The following is a 21,973-nucleotide window of genomic DNA, read 5'->3' on the forward strand; positions in this document are numbered from 1 at the left end:
GACTTAGGTTGCCATGAGAACCTAAAAATTTTAGGCTTAAATGGTTCAGTAACAGACACATTTTTTTTCCTTTATTGTTTTAGAGGAAGGCTAGGTTTTTGTTTTATCTAATACACTTTTTACAAATTGAGATATTAGGCAGTGGATATTCTCAGATATCACGTCTTGCTGACAGGATGGGTAGCTTCTTTGTTTGCCTATTATCGGTCTTCTTTATTCCAATCTTCCATGCTCTAGTTTTTTCCCTCTCTACCTGTCTCCTATTACTTTCTGTGCTACAGGATAGAATTAGAAGTAGGAAACTGGAGGCCTTAGCTTCTTAAAAAAACAAGTACACCTGGTAAGAGAGGAAGTATCTAGTGGGATGTTCCTAAGCACATCTACAGAATTCCACTCTCCTGTAAGCCTCCTGAGATGAGCTGTAGTAGTAAAATTTGCTTGGGAAAAAAAATTTTTTTTCCTGAGGCTTTTTTTTTTTTTAATTGAGGTTATGGTTGATTTACAATAGCTTGAGAACTTTTTTTGAGAAATACTTATTTGTTTATTTAGGCTGCGCCGGGTCTTAGCTGTGGCACATGCGATCCTCATTGCCACGTGTGGCCTCTTTAGTTGCGGCACGGGAACTCTTAGTTGTGGCATGCATGTGGGATCTAGTTCCCTGACCAGGGATCAAACCCAGGGCCCCTGCATTGGGAGCTCGGAGTCTTACCCACTGGACCACCAGGGAAGTCTGAGAATTTTTTTTAAAAGGCATTATGTTAGTCTGCATCTAAAACAATTCAGGTTCTTTTGAATTGGGATATATTGTTTTGAATAATTTCTTGGCCAGGGTGACTTGTTTATTCTTGACTAGGTTTAGTCATGAAGACTCCCTTCTTATTGGACTAGGAAGTGCAAGAGGAGATGACAGAATGTTAGAGATGAAACAAACTATATATTGTTTAGTCTTTGGTTCTTAAACCTGTTTTGGATCATGAACCCCCTTTGAAAATCTGTTAAAAAGCTATGGACCCATTTCCCTATAAACATAAATTAAGTACATAAATATATTTTACATATATATAAAATTTTGCACATAATATAGTGGGGTTTATGGGATCCATGAAATATCCGTGAATTCTATAGGTCTGTGGACCCTAAATGTGGACTCCTGATCTGGTCCAATACCATTTTTCACTTGAGGAAGCAGGTAACAGGAAAGAAATGACTTGCCAGTGGCCATGCTATAGGTGTGTATAGCCATTTTGATTTTGTGGTTATACTTTAACCACCCTTGGTGTATACAATTGTGGTGTTTTGCATTGTGTTGTTTATCTTTACGTAAGTAATCTTAATGGGTAATTAAAGCTGTGATCTCACCCAAAAAATAACATAGTAGTCCACAATAAAATACACTTTGGGAAATCAAAGTTGCTATAACAGGCCTGCTCAGAAAAATTAAATGTATTTTAAAAAATGTATAAGACACTAACACAGTTAAGAGATTTTAAATAAAATGTTGAACACTTGCATGTCTGTGTTTTGTGGGACATGAAAATGCCTCTACTGCTGGAATTCTGCTGTGCTCTTTTCTCTCTTTTTTTTTTTTTTTTTTTTTGCGGTACGCGAGCCTCTCACTGTTGTGGCCTCTCCCATTGCGGAGCACAGGCTCTGGACACGCAGGCTCAGTGGCCATGGCTCACGGGCCCAGCCGCTCCGCAGCATGTGGGATCCTCCCACACTGGGGCACGAATCCGTGTCCGCTGCATCGGCAGGCGGACTCTCAACCACTGCGCCACCAGGGAATCCCTCTTTTCTCTTTTAAAAAAAAAAAAAAAATTTAATTAATTTTTGGCTGCATTGGGTCTTCGTTGCTGAGCACCGGCTTTCTCTAGTTGCGGCGAGCGGGGGCCACCCTCTTCATTGTGGTGCGTGGGCTTCTCATTTCAGTGGCTTCTCTTGTTGCGGAGCACAGGCTCTAGGCACGTGGGCTTCAGTAGGTGTGGCACTCGGGCTCAGTAGTTCTGGCTCACGGGCTTTAGAGAGCAGGTTCAGTAGTTGTGGCTCATGGGCTTAGTTGCTCCGTGGCATGTGGGATCTTCCCGGACTAGGGCTCGAACCCCTGTCCCCTGCATTGGCAGGCAGATTCTTAACCACTGAGCCACAAGGGAAGTCCCTGTGCTCTTCTTTTTCAGCACGTCAAACAGAGTGTGGACAAGGCTCTGCCTTGCACCATGAGATCTAGGTGGTGGGATTGAGAGATCAGTTTTGCTATAATTTGGCATCCTTTGCTCATCATTACTACATTACCTACAAAAGGTAAAAAGAAAATTTCAAATGGTCAATTTGCCTATAAAATATACTAAAGTAAATAATTATGGTGAACCAATTAATTTTAAGAATTTGAAGAGTTTTCTTTTTTTCAGTTTTAGAGAAAGCGTTTTGCTGGGGTGCAACCTAGTATGTTTATTTATGTCCCATAAGCTGGAGGATTGTGCACACACATACACCAGACATGTCAGTGATGGAAAGGAACTAGGCAATGCTCTCCTCTCTGGAGCTCCCCTTCGCGACTGGGTGACTTAGCAAGTATTTTGTAATCAAAGATCTCAAATGCACAGTAAGTATTGGTTGATTCATTGAGAACTAAAGTACAGAATCATTTGAGCCCATCAGCCACGTATTTTCTTTCCTTTTTTGATTCCCTGCCTGCCTTTTTTTTTTCTTTTTTTTTTTTTAAACCATGCATGTCTTATCTTTGGAGAGTTCACTCTGGCCAGAAATTAAGCTTTTCATATATTTCACATTGAGATGAATCTGAATGAATTGTTCCAAGCAAAGTAATTTTTAGAACATAAACATTTGACTTCTGATTATATAAGCCAGCATCCTGGGAAATATATTTTAAAAGTTGTATCAAATTTATTTTAACTTGTAAATCAGAAGAAAAGAAAAAGAGAGACCTAAAACTGTCAGAGTTGGAATGAGACCTTCATTCTGAAAGCAGCAAAGGGCCCGTGAAGTCTAGGACCCTTCACACACATGCGGAATAACCTTTTTTGCATGTTAAGTCCCAGGATTTAAATGATAAATTAAGCCTCATGGATGCTGCTGGCCTGGTAAGAGTGCAGCCTGCTGAAGTTCTCACAGTGTCTTTCCTGTTTGCTGTGGCAGAGGGATTCTTGGTGTAAGTGACTGAAATTATCGGGAAGTTCCTTGGCCAAAATAGAATCTCAAACCTTTCTTCAAGTACCAGCCTGTGTGTTTCTGTTTTTTGTCTGGAGCATGTGAACACAGTGCATGTGTGTGAGATAATTGGGCTTTCACTAATGGCCCCCTTTCAGCAACCATGTATGGATAAAGCTGTTCAGGTCCCTGCTCCTCCCTCTCTGAGCAGGGAGGAGGACCTATTTTGCTGAAGCTGCTGTTCCACTTTTCAGCTTTCTATATTTGTACAGCAACAGCAGGAGCAGCCCACTAGCTCGGCCGCGTGGCTGCCCTGTGCGCCCATCCTGGCTCTGGCCTGCTCAGGGCTCAGCCAGGGCTTGCAATTTGTGTTCTTACGTGCGTCCATCTGTCTGTCTGTGTACATTGCTGTGGAGGACTGAGGTTTTCAAGTTGAAGAGGTGACCCGTTTGTCTTTTTTGTTTTGTTTTGTCAATTATAAATGGTAAAGAATGTTTCAGAATCTTGGGGATGGGGTGAGGAGACAAGATTTGTATTATTTAACAAAATATATTTTAGGGAGAGGATGCCAAACTGGTAAACATAGTGTCAGAAATGGTCTCTGGGTTCTCTTAGAAACTTTTCTCATTGAAGTAGTAGTGTTTTTTCCCTTTTGTTTTTCACTTGTCACAAAGCCCAGTTCTTAGGGGTGGAAATGAATTCCTTTCCTGGCACACAAATTTCCTGATGTAAGATTTGAGTAGAAAAGGCTGAGACACGTTTACCCCCTTAAGAAATGACCTCATACACATCTTTTTGGAAGAAGGTACAGTAGGGGCTAAGCCTCTTCCCTTGGCCTTTTGCTGGGAAAGGAACTGTGGGAAATGCCCCGTTGCTTTGGGCTTTGCAGTGGCCTATGCTGTTTGCACAGATTCAGAGTGCTTTGTAAAGTTTGGCCTTACCAGAGGGCTTGTAATGTTTTTTGGTGTCATGTCTATTTAAGGAATAGTAGGGGACATGACATGCAGACAGATTTCAGTTTATTTCCGAAGAGTATTGGATTTGTTACATATTTAAGGAGTACTCTCGGGCTTTGTTATGAGATATTCTGACTAGACAGAAATGAATTGCTCGATCTTGATCAACTTAGGTCTAAATTCAAGTTGGTTTCTTTGTTTTACCCTTTCCTTTTACTCCCCTCCCCCATCCCCCCCATGAGTCATAAGCATGCTTAGTTGGGAATAGAACTTGTCAGCTGAGTAGGGATGAGACAGTTCTCTGCACATATTTGTAACTGTGGCCCATGAGGAGAGTAAAGGACTTAAAATGCTGGAGAAATACATTCACTGAGACAGCTTCTTCTGTGGCTGTGTGGTATGGTTGCAGGGTTCCATGTGACCATTTACTGATGTATTCTCCCTTTGAATCACTTAGGAGTCTGTTGTTCTGTGACTTGTCCATTGTTGGCTTCAGGTGTATGTGTTTGTGTAGGGCCTAGGACCTGGTGCTGAGTCTCTCATGGATCCTACATACTTGATGACTTTATAAAATACTGTTGAGTGTGGCATTAAGTGGGCTTCAGCTTCCCCTTGGCAACTCTTAGTGCCTGTCTCATTTTGCCATTCTACTAATGTTTTCTCATTTATACCATGAATCACTATACACCCTCTTTAGGGGCTATCATTGGAGATTAAAATCAGTGGCAGCTCTGATTTTACTGCTCAACCTCAATAAAGGACACTGTGCTTTAGCACATCTCTATTTCAGCTTTCCCTTTGTTCTTGATCTTTAAAAAAATTTATAATTTTCCTGGTCTCATTTGTTGTTATTTTTTTCATTGTGTGCTTTTTGAAAGCTTCCATAAATCCTTTTTTGATATGACGCAGGAGGGTAATAAATAAATGTTTATAAATAAATAAGTGCTCTTAGAACAAGTGGTTCAGTATTTCGTAATGAAGGTTACACTTACACTGGACGAGAACAGGCCCAGTTGAAGATTTATCAGCCAGTCATTGCCTTCTTATCTACACCCCTCCCTCTCCTTCTAATAGGAAATATTTCTGTATAATCTTAGGTACTCCATTTTGTTGGGATTGACATCTACACACTGCTGTATTTAAAGTAGATAACCAGCAAGGACCTACTGTATAGCACAGGAAACTCTGCTCAATATTCTGTAATAACCTTAATGGGAAAAGAATTTGGAGAAGAATAGAAAAAAATTAAATTAAAGTCTTAGGTACTCCTTTTTGAAGAGAAACAATCCTCTCCCACCATAGGCACCAACCTTAGTGCCTGGAATAATAATGACAGCAAAAGTTTATTGAGTGGTTTCTGTGTGCCAGGCACTGTTCTAAATGCTTTTACATACATGAGTTTTAAAATTCTAACAAACATCTTCTAAAGTAGATACAGTTACCATAACCATTTGGCAGATGAGAAAACAGGTATAAAGAAGTTAAACAACTTACCCAAAGCTAAACCTGGCTAGTAAGCTCAAAACTGGGATTCAAAAGCAGTGGTGTGGGAACTTCCCTGGTGGCGCAGTGGTTAAGAATCCACCTGCCAATGTAGGGGTCACGGGTTCGAATCCTGGTCCGGGAAGAGCCCACATGCCACGCAGCAACTAAGCCCATGTACCACAACTACTGAGCCTGCACTCTAGAGCCCACGAGCCACAACTACCAAGCCCGTGTGCTACAACTGCTGAAGCCCGCGCGCCTGGAACCCGTGCTCCGCAACAAGACAAGCCACCACAATGAGAAGCCTGCGCACCGCAACAAAGAGTAGCCCCCGCTCGCCACAACTAGAGAAAGCCTGTGTGCAACAACGAAGACCCAATGCAGCCAAAAATAAAATAAATTAAAAAAAAAAAAAGTTGTGTGAATCCGGAATCTGAGTGTAGGGTGTATTATAGGCTTATAGTCAATATTTGACTATTAATTTTATTAATACATTCTGAATTTTATTTGGGGATTTTTGAATCATGAATCAGTTTAACCCGGTTTCATTTTAGAATTTCCTTCTGAAAATGACTACAGTATATGACTTTGGTTTTGCAGGTCTCTGTCAACTAATTCATTTTTTGATGATAAAAAGCTGGAAGGCAAATAGTCTGTGAAGCATTCCCAAAATTACTAATTTATCTCTGCTAGTGCCAGACTATTTACTGAAGATATTGAAAGCAGAGTTAATTTTAGTTTCTTTAACTCTTGGTCCCTGTGCTACACATCTTCAGGAGAGGCCTTCACAGGGGAGCATGGGAAGGGAAGACTGGCAGATTTTACCTAATCCACTAGCTGTAATCTGTGTGAGTGTAACAGGATAATAGGGAGATGTGTTTAAAAGAAATGATGATGGGACAATTATTGGTAGGGCCAGTAATTTCAGTGGAGGGTAGCAAAAATGTTATTCCATCTTAGACAATGTGATTAAATAGCACAAAAGTTTGATTTAGACAGGGAAGAGTCAGTTCTTCTAAGGTGTTTGTCTCTCTCAAATTGATGACAGATTTTCTCTAACCATAAGTGCTTTCCCTTGTGTATATGCTGTCCTATGTTTTTTGTTTGTGTAAATCTTGTCTTCTGAACAGGGATGGGGATTGGGCCTTTTTTGTACCCTCTGCTTCTAGGTATAGAGTTGGATGTTCTCTAAGTGTGTTTTTTGATGGATAGATCTCCCATTTTACAGAGAGCTTGTTTTTGTAAAAATGAAATCAAAGCACTGACAAGTTTAATTTTGTGGAACAGTGGGATTTTTTTTTAGGAGTGATTTGAAGGAGGTGACAGAGATCATATAAATGGGTATTTAAATGTGAGAAGCACTTTTAGAAGCACAATTTGAGAGTGATGAAAGCATGGTAATTGAAGTCACTTTTTTTTAAAGTGACAATATTAAAGAGATATTTAGAATTTGCCCTAGGACTGCACATCCTTTGGGATGAATCAAGTCATGCTGAACATGCGCCCTGATTGGCTGAAGCAAAGGTGTAATTTTTGTATTTTCTGGCATAAAACCTAACTATCTCAGGAAGCGTCTCTACAGAAGGAAGTGGTTTCTGGTTTTGTAGAATTATGACCTTAAGAACAGAAAGAGATTGAGTAGAGTTTCCTGCTTTTCAACAGAATAGGACAAACCTCCTGAGACAAGACCATATGGAAGCATCCTGCTGAGTGCCCATGTGTTTAGGGTGAGGTTGGGGCAGATGGTACAGGCAGGGTTCCTGGCTGCTTGGTCAAAGATTTTGGAGATGATAGAAGTTAGATGTTAGGTACTGTGGAAGAACTGTTGTATGTTGTGTATATTGGGCATGTTAGCCTAAGAGTTGGAGTGAGCTCAGTGAGAGGATATTGATGTATTTGGTAGTGTTGGGGGTAAGATAAGGGAAGAGGTGGGGATATGCTGACCTGGAATGATAACCTGCAATTCAGTCTTAACCTCCTACTGAGATTAAGGAGGGGGACACAAGATACGGTGTGAGAAACAAGATTCCAGATCCTTGGCCTCTTCTGTTCTCTAGAGCCTTCAAGTAAGATATTGCAGGACTGTAGGATTTTTCTATTTAAGCTTGAAGCTGTTTTGATTCCTTTTTGAGGTACTAGGCCAAAAGCTGTATTTATAGAACTTGTTTTGACACATTATCTCACCCTGTCCTTTGCCTTCCTTACTGGAATCCAGCTAATGTTGCACTCTGCCTGGCAGGAAAGGTTGATTGAAGAAATGTACACATAGATATACAGCTGAGTGATTGAAAATACCTCCAAACTGTGTAAATAGTCCAGCTGTAACGTTTGCCGTCAGTTGAGTTGCTGGGATAATTTCAAATGGTATAATATATTTACTCAGCTCACATGTGGTAGGTATACTGCTGGTTAACCTGGACATTGCCTGTTTCCACACACAAGTTTCTGGCAAAGCAGGAAAAAAAATACAAAACAACGTGCTTGTTTTGTAACAGAGCTTGAATTGGGATTTTTCTTTGTCCCTCATAATTTCAAGAGTTTTCTTTAAAAAAAAATTTCTGTAGAATAGTTAACATATCCATATGTAGACAATTCAGTCAGTATTCCACTTCTGCAACCTTGTTAGCAATTTTTTCTTTATCCTTCCAGAGATATTCTATTTGTGTACAAGCCATGTGTAAACCCTTTCTTTCTTTTTTTTTTTGGCTGCTCCACGATGCTTGAGGGATCTTAGTTCCCTGACCAGGCATCAAACCCGGGCCCCGGCAGTGAAAGTGCTAAGTCCTAACCACTGGACCGCCAGGGAATTCCCAATCCTTTCTTATATAAATATATCCTCCTGATCAGTCCTTAGTGGTACATTGGAACTGCCTTTTTCTCTTTACTAGCTACAGAGTGTTCTGTTATGTCTCTGTACTATAGTTTATTTAACCAGCACCCAACTGATATGCATATATGTTTCCAGTTTTTGCTATTATAAACAATGTTCTTATGTATGCCCCTTTGTGTACATCAGGTGCAAGCTTATTTGAAGGCTGTATTTCTAGAACTGGAGTTGCTGAATTGCTGGATTCAAAGGGCATGTGCAGGTTTCAATACTGATAAGATATTTAAGATCATTTTTTATATTTTGCAAGTGCTGTTATCAATTGAAGACTAGAAAGATTTTTTTTAATTTTATTAAAGTATAGTTGATTTACAACGTTGTGTTAATTTCTGCTGTACAGCAAAGTGATTCATTTATACATATATAAATTCTTTTTCATCTTCTTTTCCATTATGGTTTATCACAGGATATTGATTATAGTTCCCTGTACTATACAGTAGTGCCTTGTTGTTTATCAGAATAGAAAGATCTTAATGCAGTGGCAGTCAAACTACTACCCCAGGGCTTCCCTGGTGGCGCAGTGGTTGAGAGTCCACCTGCCGATGCAGGGGACACGGGTTCGTGCCCTGGTCCGGGAAGATCCCATATGCCGTGGAGTGGCTGGGCCCGTGAGCCATGGTCACTGAGCCTGCGCGTCCGGAGCCTGTGCTCCGCAACGGGAGAGGCCACAACAGTGAGAGGCCCGCGTACCGCAAAAAAAAAAAAACAAAAAAAAAAACTATTACCCCAAACAGTTACTGGAATGAATATATGACCTGAAAGGAAAGACCTACAGAGACTGTCCTGAGATAAGTTGAACTATCAAAACCAGCAACCATTATTGCTGGAGAAGAGGCATGTTGCCTAGAGTAAGGAAGAGTAGCCCCTCCTTTTAAAAAAATTTTTAGGAGACGTGGTGATGGTAGCTGAATCTGCAAGCCAGATATATTTCTTTTACTCTCAAAATGTTAGTTCCACCCATTTATGATCTCTGCCTTAGAAGAACATTTGTGGTCCATGTCTCATTCAGTCCTTTGCCCTTAAAACTACTCAGATGGATATCATGAGACCAGTCATCAAAATCAGCCTATAAATTCCAAGTACTTGTTATGCCTAAAGTTTAATAATCACCTCAGAAAAATAAAAGCAAACTAATATTTTGAGTTCCCCTCCAAAAAAGCATATTATAGACTGGTTTATTTTACCAAATAGAGTGCTGTGACTCCAGAAAGTAAAAATCTTACTGGCTGCTTGTGGAACCTGGGTCACTTAGTCCGGTGTCTTCACTTTAGTTCCCTCATCTGGAAAATGGGAATGAAAATGCTGAAGAATCTCCTTTGAGCACTCAGGAGAATAAAGTCATTTCCAGAAGGTTATGTATTATAGAAATGACTCTTCAGAGACATCAAGATTATAAGGTAATTTTAAAAGTAACTCTGACAGTGTTTTAGAAAAAAAAATTAGTCACATTCTGCCTACATGGTACTAACATATGGTGCAGCCCTGATGAGCTGCACAAGTGGGCTGAAATCAAAATGCATTTGGAGAGAGGAGCAGTAGTGACTCACTAGATGAGACAGATTTGGCCTTATGGCCGGGCAGTGAAACTAAGGCGGAACTGGTGGTCTTTGAACATGCCAAATTTTAGCAAATGATACATGAATATTATGGGAAATTGGAATGACTGAGCCCTTGGGTGTGGATTAGGAGCTTTGTCAGTGTCTCAATCCTTGTAGCCCTCTGTATCTTTAGAGCCCCCACTTCTGCCACACAGTGGGGAACCTTTGCTGCCTCTGACTTCTGTGCATGGTTCCCTGTGTCTTTGGGAGGTAGAAGCTGCTAGGCAAATATTTAACACTGATATGCCTGGAACATTGGGTTCAAACTAGAAAGATACATAGGACAGTTAGCAGTTCTTCCCAGAGAAAGCTGCACATTAGCTTAGCTACCATATGTAAATTGCTGCTGCTACATCCAGCAATTTTGTTGCCCAGGGCTGACAGTGCTGCCAAGGAAACAGGAGGAGCTAAAGACAGAATGAGATTCCTACTCCCCTCCCCCCACAATAGAGAGCTGTATGGGGAGGAGAGAGGGAATACTTAATGGGGATTTGAGAATTACTTGGAAAGTATAGGCATTTTGGGAGGAAGTAGGAAAAGAGATTTTTTTAAATGTATTTTGCATTCCCTGTCTGCCTCACCTGAGCACCTCCAAAATGGAATGCCTCTTAGGTGAGATGAACTCTTGTTTAGCTGTGTACGTAGTCATATGGAAAGATCATATAACTAAACAGGAGATGGCAGATCAGGGAAAGGAAGAAGAACAAAGTCCAACTCACCACAATTCAACTTTGTGAACCACTTTTTGTAGCAGTTTCAGAGGATTTAATAATTATGTTGGGGCTTCCCTGGTGGTGCAGTGGTTAAGAATCCGCCTGCCAATGCAGGGGACACGGGTTAGATCCCTGGTCCGGGAAGATCCCACGTGCCACGGAGTTACTAAGCCTGTGCACCACAAGTACTGAGCCTGCTCTCTAGAGCCCGCGAGCCGCAACTACTCAAGCCCGCGTGCCTAGAGCCCAGGCTCCACAACAAGAGAAGCCACCGCAATGAGAAGCCTGCACACTGCAATGAAGAGTAACTCTCCACTCGCGGCAACTAGAGAAAGCCCACGCCCAGCAACGAAGACCCAACTCAGCCAAAAATTTAAAAAAAAAAAAATTATGTTGGCTTTGTCAGATAGGTGTTATATTTATTGTTTGTGATATACAGATAAGGATGATATTGGCAAAGTCAGGCTTTATGCCAGTTCTGACTCTTGATTTTTTAAATAGATTTATTTATTTAATTTATTTATTTTTGACTGCGTTGGGTCTTTGTTGCTGCACGCGGGCTTTCTCTAGTAGGTATGCGGGCTTCAGTAGTTGCAGCACGCGGGCTCAGTAGTTGTGGCTTGCACAACTAGCCACAACTGTGGCTCTGGAGCACATGGGCTTAGTTTTTCCATGGCGTGTGGGATCTTTCCAGACCAGGGCTCGAACCCCTGTCCCTTGCATTGGTAGGCGGCTTCTTAACCACTGCGCCACCAGGGAAGCCCCCTGACTCTTGATTCTTAAATATGGGCTGCTCACAAGAAAATGCTTATAATTGTCACATGAAGAAAGTGTTGTCATTTTGCATAACAGTGTTAACACTACTGAACTGTACACTCACAAATGGTTAGATAGTAAACTTTTCTCTCTTTTTTTGGCTGCACTGTGTGCAGCTTGTGGGATCTTAGTTTCCTGATCAGGGATCGAACCCGTGCCCCCTACATTGGAAGTGTGGAGTCTTACCCACTGGGCCGCCAGGGAAGTTCCTGTGTATTTTTAACCACAATTTTTTTTTTTTTTTAAAGCTGGGGAAAAATTGTTGCCTCTAAAGAGAGGATGAGCATACTGGCCAGTGGCGAAGGAGATGAGGTTGAGATCTGTTTATAATCTTCTCTCCTAGGGTCAGGGAGAGAACACACGTATATGACTCAGTCAGTAAAGAATCAGAGGCCCCAAACTTAAGTGTGAATCATGGAAATAGTAGCCACAGAGCAAGTGTCGGAAGATGGGGGGGGTGGTTTTTATATACCCCACAGAGGCAGTGTCACGTTTTATCCCTGCTGACCAAGACAAATCAGAGCTAAGCCTGATGTACAGGACTCAGGCTGTCTAACATGGAACAGTTTACTACTGTGGAAGGAGATGCTCTGGGAATGATAAGAATAGAAGAAGGGCATTTACTGTGTGTTTCAGTGTATCTGTTTAATCCGCCTAATCACCCCCATTTTACAGATGAGCAGGACAGTTAGTGGTTAGTGTTTCAGCCTTGAGTCCACCTATTTGTTGCTGAATACTTTTACACATTTTATTTCATTTGATGCTCTAGTCTTTGAGTAGATTTTACTCACTATTAGTTGTGGAATCTGGTGGCAGCTGCCATTCCCTGGCTGCAGGTTCCTAGGGAAAACAGGTAGAGTGGCTAATCCAGACAAACTCAGCTGGATTTAGCACTAATCCCTGGTGGAGTTCTGCATCATGAAGAACTTGGCTAGCTAGGATAGCTTCCAAAGTTGATCCTTTTATCTGGTTATTTGGCTTTCTAGGGTATGGGGGTGGGAGGACATGCAGTTTTCCAAAGCAGTAAGCCCAACCTTCTTATCGAGCCAGCCGTATAACAGGAGGAAAAAGAAAGAAGTGAGGGCGTTGCAAGGTAACAAACTTTTTTTTTTTTTTTTTTTTGCGGTATGCGGGCCTCTCACTGCTGTGGCCTCCCCATCGCGGAGCACAGGCTCCGGACGTGCAGGCCCAGCGGCCATGGCTCACGGGCCCAGCCACTCCGGGGCACGTGGCACCCTCCCGAATCGGGGCACGGACCCACGTCCCCTGCATCGGCAGGCGGACTCTCAACCACTGCGCCACCAGGGAAGCCCCAAACATTTTTGAAAAGCACGATTTTCCTAAGTCATTCCTATTATTTGTCTCCTCTTCCAGTTAGAGATTTGTACAGTGGCTTGAGTGTATTCTGGGCATGCATTTGGTTCCTTTTGAGATAATGTGTATAGTGAAGTCCCCTTTTACAGGTGAGGAAATTGACACTTAAGAGATGTTAATGAACTTGATCAGAGTCACGCATCTACTGAGTAACAGCAGGAAGTTTTCACTACCTTTAATCAGATCTCTCTCAGGACAGTTGAGACTTTGGACATTTACCTGCTTACAAGATTTGCCTAAGAAAAAAGGTCAGATTCAACTTTATGGCGCTTAGCATTTTAAACAGTCTTTTCTGTGGTTTGTGTGCATGATCTTCCTTATAGACAATTTTTAACCTGATGTTCTACAGGACCCAGACTGTTCATTGTAGAGCAACTTATTACAGTGTAAGGAGATGCTCTGGGAAAGATGTGGCTAGGAGAAGGGAGTTTACTGTGTGCTTCAGTGTATCTGTCAGGCTTTCAACCAAGGTTCCAACTGCCTGGCATTATATTCATTCCATCCAACTCGTTCATTGCCTGGATTTATGTGATCTTGAGAGTTACTTCATTGTGTCTTTTCTCATCTGTAAATGGAGATAAAATAGGTAGGAGCATTAAATATAAAGGACTGAAAACACCGCATGGCTTACAGTACTCAAAACATGTTAGCTTTTATAATTGTAGCCACTTGTAAATGACTGGACATTTCTCCCTACTTTCCGGTGATAAGGTGTGCAGATTTTAAATACCATATACCATCAATTTGAGGATGCACGCATTTACCATTGATGGCATCTTAAATTCCTTGATTTGTGATAACCTGTTAGATTCGAAGAGAAAAATCTGCAAAAAACTATTCATCTCAAAGCTGGATATAGGGCTTCCCTGGTGGCGCAGTGGTTGAGAGTCCGCCTGCCGATGCAGGGGACACGGGTTCGTGCCCCGGTCCGGGAAGATCCCACATGCCGCGGAGCGGCTGGGCCCGTGAGCCATGGCCGCTGAGCCTGCGCGTCCGGAGCCTGTGCTCCGCAACGGGAGAGGCCACAACAGTGAGAGGCCCGCGTACTGCAAAAAAAAAAAAAAAAAGCTGGATATAAAATCAGTAAATTATCTATTATTTTGAATTATCCAGGCCTGTTTTCAAATTTCCCAGGAGACCTATGGTTACCCTGAGGGCCAGGAGAGGCAAACAGGTAGGATCTGCCTTGCCCCGCTCTATCTTCAACCTGAACAGCTTCACCTTTGTGTTTATGGGGAAAACACTGCATTTAAAAACATTTCAAAAACCTCTCATCTGGATAGTTCAGTTCTTCTTTAGCTCCCTGCTTTATATCCAGGTATTATTGAGAGCACTTACTAACAATTGTTAGTAAGTTAGTGAGTCATGCTCATGAGGCTAGGGTCATGGGTTCAGGCCTTATGTAGGTCACTGAGAATTACTGTGCCTGTTACCAGCCTCTGTATCTGGAGTTTGGTTCAGTGCATACTATGTAAGAGCTGTTGATGGTGACTGAGTCAGTGACCATCTATCTTCCTGTAAAGGACTGTGTTTTGTTATTTACTCAAGATACAGGCCAGCAGAAAACTCTGAAAAATAAGAAAGATTCATTACCTTGCCTATACTAAGGGAGGTGTGTAGGAGATCTGAGACCTTTCCTATCAGCCCTGAGAGATGATACCGTTCATTCACTCTTACATCCTTGAAACATGTAAGTTCCAGGATATATTCCAAAACCAAATATAAATTATTTCCAGATTATTTATTGTGGCATAGGTACTTTGCCTTTCAGAGTCCCCTGTACCATTGACTTGCGAAGTACAATTTTAATACATCATGGCAGGTCATGTTTGGAACATCTAAACATATCAGGAGCAGACAGTCCTGCTCGTTTCCCTCCATCCTTGTCTGTTGCGTTGCTCCCCACCCCTCCTAACTTTTTGGTGCTCCTTTCCCCCCCAACTCTTTTCACCCCTCTTTGGAACCGCCTTTATGCTTCCACACACAGTGATTAAGAACATGAAGATAAGATTAATAGGAATAGACTCTGTGGAGCTCCAGGGAAGTACAGGACAAAGGGAGTTCAGGCTTCCTCACAGATCTTAATGCATTTAGTTTGGTTCCCCACAGAAATGAAAGATGTAAAAAACTCAAACCTGAAGCTTTTAGTTTCCATTTAGCTTTCCTCTCTTCCCAAAGCATTTCTGTTTTCTTACAGACAAGGCAACAAAATTTAGGAAAATTAAAACTGGAATGACAAAGCTTTTAAAGAAAATACCTTCTTGGGACTTCCCTGGTGGCCCAGTGGTTAAAAATCTGCCTTCCGGGGCTTCCCTGGTGGTGCAGTGGTTAAGAATCCGCCTGCCAATGCAGGGGACACGGGTTCGAGCCCTGGTCTGGGAAGATCCCACATGCCGTGGAGCAACTAAGCCTGTGCGCCAGAACTCCTGAGCCTGCGCTCTAGAGCCCGTGCTCTGCAACAAGAGAAGCCACTGCAGTGAGAAGCCTGTGCACTGCAACGAAGAATAGCCCCTGCTCACCGCAACTAGAGAAAAGCCCATGCACAGCAAGAAAGACCCAGTGCAGCCAAAAATAAAATAAATAAATTCAAAAAAACCAAAACACCATTCACTTAAAAAAAAGAAAAAGAATCCACCTTCCAATTCAGGGGACGCGAGTTCGATCTCTGGTTGAGGAACTAAGATCCCACATGCCGCAGGGCAACTACTACTGAGCCCGCGTGCCTCAATGAAAGATCCCACATGCCGCAACTAAGACCCGATGCAGCTAAAAAAAAAAACTAAATTAAACTTTTTTAAAAAGAAAATATCTTCTGTGTTGTGTATTAGTCTTCCCATTGTCCTCTGCAAGTGACCTAGGGCCTGTGTGGAGGAAGACGGTGTGTCCTTTTTTTGTGTGCTTAAGTTTTCTTTAAAAAGTCTTTGGGTGACTTAGTAGGGTGATTAATATCCTACTTATGTGTTTGTTTTTTAAATAAATAATTCACTTTCCTTTTTCTCTTGGCTATGCAACTAAGGTTGTTCCTTAGCCCCCTATATATAGGGCTGCTGTGTTCTCTGGGACTTCGATGTGTGTCCTTCATACTTAATATAATGGCCCTTCTTAACAACCCCAAGCCTCTCTTTTGCTCTTTGTATCCTGGAGATTCCCCAGCTAGCATGCAGTATGAGTCTGGTCTCACAGGGTCACACACTAGCAGTGTTTCTCAACTGTTCCATGCAACATATTGGGAGACATGACTCCTTGTTCTTTTATTTACCCTTTATATCTTCCAGAATAAAACTAACAAGTAGACATTTAACTTGTTCTCTACCCTCCAAGGTAACAACTACTTCAGAGCCCTCTCAAGACACACTGTCTCAGTAAAAGTTTATACTGCCTAGATGGTCACATTTCTCAGGAGAGATAGACCATGGGCTCTGGAGTTAGAATCCCTCATGTAGATTATTTTAGCATCTAAATTCGTAGAGTAATCCCCACCTTAAATGGTTATAATGATACAGGATTGAATGAGGTGTTGTGAATTTAGAAAATGTAAGTTCCTTTCCACTTAATAACTTGATGATGTAGGCAGGTCCAAGAAAGTGCTTGTAGAAGTTTTTTTTGTTAGTGTAGACTTTGCATTAAAATGGTTGGGAGCGTCATTACTTCATTAGCAAAATTGAAGACCAATTAGGTCCATATGAAAAGTCAGATTAAGTACTCAAGCACCCATTTTATGTCAGTCAAGAAATGTCTTTGTGTTCACAGAGGGTAGGTAGAGTGCAGTGTCTCACAGTGAGTTCTGGTTCTAGCTTTGTCTTTGAGAATTCTTAAATTTTCCAGAGTAGACTTGGTGACTTTCAGCAGTTCTCTGTAGACAGGGCCAGGCAGAAAGTACAGTTGGCAGGAGTTGTAGATGGAAGTTTGTAGGAATTTGGGCAGCTTTTATAGAATCAATCTTGCAAGATTGTTCAATAATATTTAAAAATGAAACAGACTGGTTATATGGTTCCTCTGTTTGCTTTTACCTTCAATTAACTTCCCCATCTTCCGATTTTTTGTTGGTTTCAGTGGTTCACCACCGTCCTGGGGCCACCAATATGCATTTACAAGGCAGGAACTTGGGGTTGGCTTTGAAGAGCTTTATGCCTGGCACCAGCCTATTTCAGGAAGGTTGGTTTGGGGAAATATAGCCTCTTCACATTAACAATATCATCGTTAATTGCTAAAAGGATTATACCTTTAGCTTTATTGTAGTTTCCCACCCAAAAGCAGATGCTAAAAAATTATTGTTTTGGTGACCTAGCTGTGCTACAGTTCAACTTCATAAATCCTAGTTAATGTTTTGCTGTTTGTTGTGACATTTTGTGGTAAGCCTCTTCTTAAGCCTTTTAGTACTTTAGTTCTCCATTTTTAAGTTGATGGTGTTCTTAAATTAACTTTGAGATGTGAAATGTAATTTATCATTAAGGTATTGTATACTTTAAAAATGGGAGAGGGAGAGTTTGTTTTTTATCTTCAGTCTTGGTGACAAAGGGGCTTTTCCTTGGAAGGAAGCTACATATCTGGAATTATGAGAAGTATAGGCATGGGCCACTTATTTTTCTTTCCTTGGTTTTTTAGAGTGAAGACAATAGTCCAGAGAGGGAGGTGGAAAGCTACAGGTATGGGCTAACTGCTGGATGGGTGTGCTCTGTGGTTTTCTTTTTAACCTTCTTGCATGAGGCCTGTTTTGCAGAAGTGAAAGAATTGCCTTCAGAAAGGTGATGGCTTTTTTCCTACATTATGGGATAAATTTCCTGTTCCTAGGAAGCTAGATTTTTTTTTTTTTTTTTTTTTTTTTTTTGCTCTTTTCGAACTCTTTCTCCTTAGCTGTTTCCCAAGGCAGGCTTATCTCCCATTTGAACTAGCTGCTGCCTAGTTCTAACAGCTGGGGCTGGACAGAGGGTGGAGAAGGAGAGGGGAGAGGGGAGGGGAGGGTATGTATGTGTATGTATGTGTATGTATGCACATCTACACACAGCAGCTGCCCAGCTAGCTTTCTTTCCCCTTTGCACTTCATAGCTGGAAGATCCCAAGTAAACAAGAACAAGGATGAGGACGGAACGTAGTGGATTTCACACAGATAATATTACCCTCCTGGAACCAGAAGTTGTTCAACATACTGATTTTTAAATCAGCACTGGAGCCTAAATAAAGCTTAAGCTTACAGTATATTGTTATCAACTAACAATTACACTTAAGTTCCAGAACTAGTTTGGGACCTGAAAATATGACTTGATTTGAATGGTGGTCACAATTTGACAGGACAGTTTATTTGGTCAGGGTTAGTTAGTCCCAGAAGCTCCAAGGAAGGCTCTGAGCTTAATTAACACTTTTGCTGAGAGCACTAAGCATGGAAGAATGTCTTTCTGCTAGTCCTTTGACACTGACTGGGGAGAAGATAGTAGTGATTAAGGATAGGGAGAGGAAATGGAAAACTTAGAGTTCAAAAAAGGTAAATTTTCTTCCCTTCAACCTTGTTCTATCTTCTCATATACCATATATGATAATTTTACAGGCAAACCAACTTGCACACGATTACTAAACTTAGTGCTTTTTGTCTTACAGTGGTTTTAGATTTGGAATGGAAGTTTTTTTGTTTTTTTTTTTAACTGGAAACTTTATCCAGAGAAGATACGCTTTACAATTCTTGGAGGTATCTTAATAACCTAGAATGAAACTCCTGTCACAGAATTTGGATGCATTTGCTCACAATCTGGAAATAACATAAGCCCTAGGGAAGGAGGAAGGGGGCTTTCTGCCCACCTCCTATCAGCAGGCCTTAATTACTAGAAGTGGTTGAGCCTAGCCAGCAGGGCACACAAGACCAAAAAGCAAAAAATGCAGGCGGGAGGCCCAGGAACAAAATCCAACTCGCAGAGATCCTTGGTGGGCACCAGTGTTTTTCAAAGTTTTTAATTTATTGCCAGGTTTTAAACATGGGGGGATTTCAAATAGAAATGGAACTTTAAAAATAATAATAATAATAATTCTATTCCTTCTTTTCTTTAAAACCCTCTCCCCGCTTTCAGGAATTTTTTCATTGTCTAGATTCTCATGGAAACTCAACAAAGGTTTTTTGTTTTGTTTTAAATTATATTTAACTGTCACATTTTTGCAAAAAGTCTCCCACAAAGTGAGATGTCACAGAGATAATTAGCAATTTAGGTCAGTATATTTTTGCATATGCAAGGTACTAGCTTGGGAGTTTTAGGAGACCCACTAATTACATTAGAAGTACTAAATTTTGGAAATGAAATTCAAGTCCATAAAGGTTTTAGGCTAAATTTTAAGTTATTCTGGTTGGTTATTTTCAAGTGGTATCAATTGGTTGCTTCTTTTCTACATCCCTTATGTACCATTTAACTGCCAGAAGCTCGGGGCGGGGGGGTTGGGGGAGGGAAGCCAGTCTACTTAACTGCCTTAGATAACCTTATGACTTTTCCCTAGGTTTTTGTACTTTTCCTTAAATAGACTAATGATGGGGATTTTTAATGACATAGGCTCTCTTTTCTAATTTAGTAGTAGGCTCTAATTTCCTTTATGCTCATATAACCAGACTTCAGATTTTTGCCCTTTAAAACACATTTAGATTATTGAGATGGAAGTATAAAATCCCTTCACCTGTCACTGAATTCCCTGGTTACATCAATCAAGATAGACAGCCTGTCGTTTGCACCTACCACCTGGGCTTTTTTGCTCACCTGTGCTTTACTTTGCTCTTTCACTCTTTTAACAAAACAAATGCTGTGATTTTTAGCATTTCTCTCTTCTAATCCAGTTTTTAAACTGTTTATTCCCTTCTGATATTCTTTATTTTTTGGAATTTTTGAATTTTATTTTTATTATTATTATTTTTTTTTTGCGGTATGTGGGCCTCTCACTGTTGTGGCCTCTCCCATTGCAGAGCACAGGCTCCGGACGCACAGGCTCTCAGCGGCCATGGCTCACGGGCCCAGCCGCTCCGCGGCATGTGGGATCCTCCCGGACCGGGGCACGAACCCATGTCCCCTGCATCGGCAGGCGGACTCTCAACCACTGCGCCACCAGGGAAGCCCCTTATTTATTTTTTATACAGCAGGTTCTTATTAGTTATCTATTTAATACATATTAGCGTATATATGTATACACTATGTACATGTATGTATATATGTATACGCAATCTCCCAATTCACCCCACCCCTTCTGATATTCTAAATGCAGGGTGTGCTATTCTTTTGAGGGTTTCCCTTATCCTCTGATCATTTTTAATGATTTGGGTTATTAATGTTGCAGCAGGCTGATTGCTCCTACCCTCATACAATTAGACTTTAAATTGTTTCCCTTAGAAAAAAGTAGAATATTCAAGGCAAAGAAAACTGAGCCAACCAGGGACAGAAGAGAAAACCATGACTGTAAATTCACAGACATGTGGTAAAAAGAGACTGAGGGAAAGTTAAGGCCTTCTTTTGCAGTGGACCCTGGGTTATAAGCCTGGAATGTGTTTCTGAGCAAGAAATTTTAAAAAACAACTACTTATGGACAGTTTTCTGTGAATAACTTTTTAATTTCTGCCTAACAGCTGCATTTTTTGTATTTCCATAATTGTTTTTTTTATCATCACTTAACTTTGTAACCCTTTTCTAAAATTGAGTGACTTGTGATTAATTTCTGTTCTTTCTTTTCACACAAGCATGTTGAATTTAATTATACTGAGATAATTCTTGTGACCTGCCTAAAGAGAATCGCCCTCCCTCATGTAATAACATTTCCATCTTGTAGGTTTTAAAAACAGTGCAGCCATATAAATCGTAAAATGAATTTTAAAACATTACAACCTTTGGCTTGGTAAAGATTACTGTAAGGAGCGCACATCTTTCCTACACTGAGCAGTGCTCTTGTTACAGATGTGATTCTGATTAAAATAGAGATGTAATTAGTAGTCATGTATTTTTAGTGAATAATAAAAGCATAACAACCAGTGGCCTTCCTGAAAACTTGATTCCTTTTTAAAGGAATCCTTGAACTAAAAAATCTAATTTGGTTGTTAACTGGCCTCACAAAGTTGCTCCTTAGTCTAGGTAGTTTTCTCTAGGAAGAGGCTTGTGATCGACTCCAGTGTACTTAGAAACAAGGACTAGCCTAACCAGTAACTCAGCCAGCCCCAGCTTGGGTTAACATCTTTTTGTCTGGCAATCAGGGCTTGGTGAACTGTGTACTGTGTGCCAGTTGCACAGTCTCCTCTCACTTGCAGCCTGTTTTTGCTTCCTCTTTTAATAGGGTGGAAGAGAGCTCCTGTCACTTCTGTGTCTAAAGTAGTAGATCACATGGGCAGGGTCTCTGAAAAAAACAGAAAAGCAGTTATCTGCTATTTTAGTTCTAAATTTTGCGTGGTTATGTCTGGATATTGGACAGAAGACACAGTTTCTACCTTCCTCAGTCAGATGCAGACAGGTGTCAGCCATCGTTACACAGACTAGAACATTTAGGCCTGTGCCATGACATTACTGCCTTTCATTATTTTTTGTTAAAGTCATTCTGTATGTTTAGGAGTTCATCTGTTTACCTCTTTACAGGCTGAACATAACTTCTTTTTTTCAAAGTTCCCTGTATTGTGAACTGAGCTTGAGTGAAGTCTTTGAGGTAAGGCAACCCTAATGATAAAAATGGAAAGAAGGCTTGTGAAATTTGGGAGCCTTCAGAGATACAGTTTTAGAGTCACTGCCTAAATATTGAAATGCCACCATTTGTTGTTTGGAGGGATGTGGAGCTAAATTGAGAATGGCAGTACCACATCTGCCTTGACTGCTAAATATATCCATCTCTGCTGCTCACCCATAATAGAATTTTTATGTGCACATTCATTAATCTTGGTTTTAGGAACAGTTTAAAAGAGGGCAGCCACTGAAGAGACTAGTCTACATTCCTGTTTCCTTCCTTTAAGTGTTTGAGTATTTGTCCCTGGTAGGCCCCAGT

The sequence above is a fragment of the Hyperoodon ampullatus genome (genome assembly GCF_949752795.1).
Source record: "Hyperoodon ampullatus genome assembly, chromosome: 7".
NCBI lineage: Eukaryota > Metazoa > Chordata > Mammalia > Artiodactyla > Ziphiidae > Hyperoodon > Hyperoodon ampullatus.